Source organism: Neophocaena asiaeorientalis, unplaced genomic scaffold (assembly GCF_003031525.2).
Source record: "Neophocaena asiaeorientalis asiaeorientalis breed wild unplaced genomic scaffold, Neophocaena_asiaeorientalis_V1.1 scaffold895, whole genome shotgun sequence".
Taxonomy (NCBI): Eukaryota; Metazoa; Chordata; class Mammalia; order Artiodactyla; family Phocoenidae; genus Neophocaena; species Neophocaena asiaeorientalis.
This window is the reverse complement of record NW_020175019.1, coordinates 244,181-250,918: the sequence shown is the minus strand read 5'-3', so window position 1 is coordinate 250,918 and position 6,738 is coordinate 244,181.

Genomic DNA, 6,738 nt, shown 5'->3' with positions numbered 1-6,738 from the left:
ATATTTTCAGCAATCTAAGTTTTTTCAGCAGTTTGATAAATGCCCATCAATTTTATCACATACAGCTTCAAACCATGACTGTTCTCAAATGAATAATTTAAGCAGTTGCTTACTATCTTCTTACTCAATGTGTGGCCCATGGACCAGTAGCATCAGCATCACCTGAGAGCTTATTAGAAAGGCAGATTCTCAGGATCCACTCCAGATCTACCCAATAAGAATTTGTATTTTAACAAGATCTCCATGTGATTCACAGGAACAATCAAGTTTGGGAAGCAAGGCTGAGTACTAGATTCCTTCCCCCAAATTATTTCTCATATACTATTTGAAATTTTTAATATCATCCTATAGTCTACATTTTATTATAAGATATAGATTTGGCTTAATACACTCACTTTTAAATTTTAAATATTTCTGGTTGAACCACATCTCAGTGTGTGGATTTTTGGCTCCTTTGCTGTTAGTATTACAGGTATAAAAGTGAAGAGGCTACAAAAGGTGTTAAAGACAAGCACATAGAGTACTCCCATTGGAGGATTTTCTGGCATCAAATAATAGAATAGTAACCCTGGGTGACAGAGGGTTATTGTACGAGACACAAGTATTGGATGAAGGTGAAAGAAAGAAAGTGTGTTCATTCGTTTGTTCATTCAACAAAATGTTTTTTGAGCACTGTGGTAGATTAAAGGATACAGCAGGGCTTAATCTCTGCCCTCATGGAGTCTGTATTCCAGTGAAGGAGACTCCAAATTTGAAATGTTACCTCATAAGTCATCTCACCCAGGTAGAAATGCTTTACATTTTCAATCATGGCCTCAGAGAGCACAGTCATCTTAAAAGGACAATACATTTTTTCCCCCCTGGCATTTCCTATTTTAGGTATTTTGAGATTGTTCCCTACATCCTGGTTTGGATGTGCAATGTTTGCTTCTCATACTTTATAAAGGAAGACAAGAATCTGGATTTTAATGTTGGCAAAATACTGGCAACGATGCACATGCTTTCAAACTACAATGCAGATTAAACAAAAAACATATGTGAGCAGCATGTGCTTGCTAGACATAGCTTATTAGTCTCTGTAAAAAATCTGCTGTAGGGACTTCCCCGGTGGCACAGTGGTTCAGAATCACCTGCCAATGCAGGGGACATGGGTTCTTCAAGCCCTGGTCTGGGAAGATCCCACAGGCTGTGGAGCAAATAAGCCGGTGCAACACAACTACTGAGCCTGCGTGCCACGACTACTGAAGCCCGTGTGCCCTAGGGCCTGTGCACCGCAACTACTGAGGCCGCACACAACAACTACTGAGCCCATGAGCTGCGACTACTGAAGCCTGTGTGCCTAGAGCCCGTGCTCTGCAACAAGAGAAGCCACTGCAATAAGAAGCCCACGCACTGCAACAGAGTAGCCCCCGCTTGCTGCAACTAGACAAAGCCCATATGCAGCAACGAAGACCCAATGCAGCCAAAAATACATAAATAAAATAAAAAAAGTTTTTAATCTGCTGTATTAGTGATATTAACATCTTTTTCAAAGAATGTATATCTCATATATTTCATTTATATAAAGCATAATGGTACAAATGAAAACCTTTTACAAGATTAACTTATGCAATTCCTCTATTAAACATTGAAAATATACCAAGAATTAGAATAACGTAGATTTTCATAGAAGTCATTTTTAATAAGTAAAAAAAAAAATCAACAATATAATTTAACAGTATCAATTTTATTGAGTATCTGGAAGAATATTTTTTAGTAAGGCCCTAACTCCCATTAGTATGTACTTCATTGAAAACTTTTTACAATTATTCTAGTTGTTATTTCTATCATGATTTATATGTTTAAATTTTCAGGGGAAGAAAATGAGAAGAAGTTCAGGCTCTGTTAGTGATTTCCATTGTCACTGATTTCTTATAGATTTGCTAAGGCAATACATCTGGATTGCAAGCCACTCAAAATAAAGAGGAAAAAAATCAGAACCATCCAGTTCGACACGTACATGTGATTCATGAATAATAAAATAAAAGGGCAATTTTTTCAACCATTCTTGCCTATAATTAAATATGAGTAACTATATTGTCAGTAATAGTTACCCAATCTGATACCAGCATAGATGAACAAAGTAGAACACAAAAGCTTCTCCTGTTTAGAAGAATGTAAACAATTTTGCCCTTGCTTTCAAGGCACATACCTTACACAGTAATTAGGTTTAAATATAGTTCTGTTGTTTTTAAACAACAGATGGCTGCTATCTTGTACACTTCCATTTTTATAGAAATATTTTATTATTGGCTGAAAAGGATTTTCATTTGTTATTCTGTCTGCATGTCTTTTGGTTTGTACAAGAGACTAGTTAAGGAAAAAATAAGATCTCAAACATGAAGGGTGAAAATTTGGTAGCTCTCCATTTCAGGATTTTCGCGTGATTAGTGTCAGGGTTAGGGAAGGAGCCAACAGTAGAGGTCAGGTAATTTTTAGACCAGGTGTGAGTCTTAAGACTCAATTAGCAATAAAGTAAAGCAAGCATGACCAAAGCCAAGAAAGAGTTTGGGGTTTTATTGTCCCTGATCCCCAGTGAGTAATCAATCAGTATTTGTTGAATGAATAAATAAATTATAATCAATAACATCTTGTCTAAGATCATAAATCTTCAGTTTTCCTAATGTAAGTCTTTGAAAGCAAGCATTTAAAGCTGTCTGCTCTAGCACCAGACATCCAGCTATTAAGGGGCTTAAATGTGGTTGCTAAAAATGTTCATTTTTCAAAATCTGAGTGCCTGACCTCATAGAGACAAAGCCTGAGTCTCTTTTATTTGATGACTTGGGTCATTATCAACAATCAATATTCTGAGGGTACCCCCAGCTGATCAAGTCTGGAATATAAACTTTTATTTCTAACTGTGGAAAATTATAAAAACAAGGCATAAAGGGAATGCAAAGGTGAAGAAGACAAATTACTTGATTCATGGAATTTACAATCTAGTTTGGAGAGATGATAAATGACACATTACAATGGAAGGCAGAGTGAAGTAAATGCTGAAGAGTGGGAGAGACAGGTAAAAGTGGTTTCCAGGAAATCAATAGGCTGGATAGAAGAAGAACTGTGACTGGTAATTAAGGGAGGAAGGGCATGCTGGCAGCTTTAAAGGCCCTGAGTGCCTGCTATTGTCAGGAAATAGCAAGGAGGTGCATGTGGCCAGAATGTGAAGAAAGGGGAAGGAGATGAGGAGAGATCCAGATCATATCAAGAGACCATATAGAGAGACTGGTTCAAGATGGCAGAGTAGAAGGATGTGCACTCACTCGCTCTTGCGAGAGCACCAGAATCACAACTAACTGCTGAACAATCGTTGACAGGAAGACACTGGAACTCACCAAAAAAGATACCCCACATCCAAAGACAAAGGAGAAGCGGCAATGAGATGGTAGGAGGGGCGCAATCACAATAGAATCAAATCCCATAACTGCTGGGTGGGTGACTCACAAACTGGAGAACACTTATACCACAGAAGTCCACCCACTGGAGTGAAGGTTCTGAGCCCCAGGTCAGGCTTCCCAAACTGGGGGTCTGGCAACGGGAGGAGGAATTCCTAGAGAATCAGACTTTGAAGGCTAGCAGGATTTGATTGCAGGACTTCAACAGGACTGGGGGAAACAAGGACTGCACTCTTTGAGAGCACACACAAAGTAGTGTGTGCATTAGGAGCCAGGGAGAAGGAGCCCATAGGAGACTAAACCAGACCCACCTGCTAGTGTTGGAGGGTCTCCTGCAGAGGTGGGGCGTGGCTGTGGCTCACTGCGGGGACACGGACACTGGTTCCCATAACTGCTGGGTGGGTGACTCACAAACTGGAGAACACTTATACCACAGAAGTCCACCCACTGGAGTGAAGGTTCTGAGCCCCAGGTCAGGCTTCCCAAACTGGGGGTCTGGCAACGGGAGGAGGAATTCCTAGAGAATCAGACTTTGAAGGCTAGCAGGATTTGATTGCAGGACTTCAACAGGACTGGGGGAAACAAGGACTGCACTCTTTGAGAGCACACACAAAGTAGTGTGTGCATTAGGAGCCAGGGAGAAGGAGCCCATAGGAGACTAAACCAGACCCACCTGCTAGTGTTGGAGGGTCTCCTGCAGAGGTGGGGCGTGGCTGTGGCTCACTGCGGGGACACGGACACTGGCAGCAGAAGTTCTGGGAAGCACTCCTTGGCATGAGCCCTCCTGGCGTCCACCATTAGTCCCATCAAAGAGCCTGCAGTCTCCAGTGATGGGTCGCCTCAGGCCAAACAACCAACAGGGAGGGAACTCAGCCCCACCCATCAGCAGACAAGCAGATTAAAGTTTTACTGAGCTCTGCCCACCAGAGCAACACCCAGCTCTATCCACCACCAGTTCCCCCATCAGGAAGCTTGCACAAGCCTCTTAGATAGCTTCATCCACCAGAGGACGGACAGCAGAAGCAAGAAAACCGACCAACCTGCAGCCTGTGGAACAAAAACCACATTCACAGAAAGACAGAAAAAATGAAAAGGCAGAGGACTATGTACCAGATGAAGGAACAAGATAAAATTCCAGAAAATCAACTAAATGAAGTGGAGATAGGCAACCTTCCAGAAAAAGAATTCAGAATAATGATAGTGAAGATGATTCAGGAGCTTGTAAAAAGAATGGAGGCAAATATGGAGAAGATGCAAGAAATGTTTAACAAAGACCTAGAAGAATTAAAAAACAAACACCTAGAAGAATTAAAGAACAAACCATCAGAGATGAACAATACAATAACTGAAATGAAAAATACACTAGAAGGAATCAGTAGCAGAATAACTGAAGCAGAAGAACGCATAAGTGACCTGGAAGAAAGAATGGTGAAATTCCTTGCCGCAGAACAGGATAAAGAAAAAAGAATGAAAAGAAATGAAGACAGCATAAGAGACATCTGGGACAAGGTTAAACGCACCAACATTTGCATTACAGGGGTCCCAGAAGGAGAAGAGAAAAAGGACCCGAGAAAATATTTGAAGAGATTCTAGTGGAAAAATTAGCTAACACGGGAAAGGAAATAGCCACCCAAGTCCAGTAAGCACAGAGAGTCCCAGGTAGGATGTACCCAAGGAGAAACACGCCTAGACAAACAGTAATCAAATTGAAAAAATTAAAGACAAAGAAAAATTCTTGAAAGCAACAAGGGAAAAAAGACAAATAATATACAAGGGAACTCCCATAAGGTTAACAGCTGATTTCTCAGCAGAAACTCTACAAGCCAGAAGGGAGTGGCATGACATATTTAAAGTGATGAAAGGGAAGAACCTACAACCAAGCTTACTCTACCCAGCAAGGATCTCAATCAGATTTGACAGAGAAATCAAAAGCTTTACAGACAAGCAAAAGCTAAGAGAATTCAGCACCACCAAACCAGCTCTACAGCAAATGCTAAAGGAACTTCTCTAAGTGGGAAACAAAAGAGAAGAAAAGGACCTACAAAAACAAATGTTAATGGGAACATAAATATCGATATGTAAGAAAAGAAAGAAAATGGTAATAGGAACATAAATATCGATAATTACCTTAAATGTGAATGGGTGTAATGCTCCAACAACAGACACAGACTGGCTGAATGGATACAAACACAAGACCCATATATATGCTGTCTACAGGAGACCCACTTCAGACCTAGGGACACATACAGACTGAAAGGGAGGGGATGGAAAACGACATTCCACGTAAATGGAAATCAAAAGAAAGCTGGAGTAGCAATACTCATATCAGATAAAATAGACATTAAAATGAAGAATGTTACAAGAGACAAGGAAGGACACTATATAATGATCAACGGATAAATCCAAGAGGAAGATATAACAATTATAAATATACATGCACCCAACATAGGAGCACCTAAATACATAAGGCAAATGCTAACAGCTACAAAAGAGGAAATAGTAACAATAATAGTGGGGGACTTTAACACCTCACTTACACCAATGGACAGGTCATCCAGACAGAAAATTAATAAGGAAACACAAGCTTTAAATGACACAATAGACCAGATAGACTTAATTGATATTTATAGGACATTCCATCCGAAAACAGCAGATTACACTTGGTTCTCAAGTGCACATGGAAAATTCTCCAGGACAGATGACATCTTGGTTCACAAATCAAGACTCGGTAAATATAAGATAATTGAAATCATATCAAGCATCTTTTCTGACCACAATGCTATGAGATTAGAAATCAATTACAGGGAAAAAAAATAAAAAACACAAATACATGGAGGCTAAACAATACGTTACTAAATAACCAAGAGATCACTGAAGAAGTCAAAGAAGAAATAAAAAAATACCTAGAGACAAATGACAACAAAAACACGATGATCCAAAACCTATGGGATGCAGCAAAAGCAGTCGTAAGAGGGAGTTTACAGCAATACAATCCTACCTCAAGAAACATGAAAAATCTCAAATAAACAATCTAACCTTACAACTAAAGGAACTAGAGAAAGAAGAACAAACAAAACCCAAAGTTAGTAGAAGGAAAGAAATCATAAACATCAGAGCAGAAAAAAATGAAACAGAAACAAAACAATAGCAAAGGGCTTCCCTGGTGGCGCAGTGGTTGAGAGTTCACCTGCCAATGCAGGGGACACGGATTCGTGCCCCGGTCCGGGAAGATCCCGCATGCCATGGAGCGGCTGGGCCCGTGAGCCATGGCCGCTGAGCCTGCATGTCCGGAGACTGTGCTCCA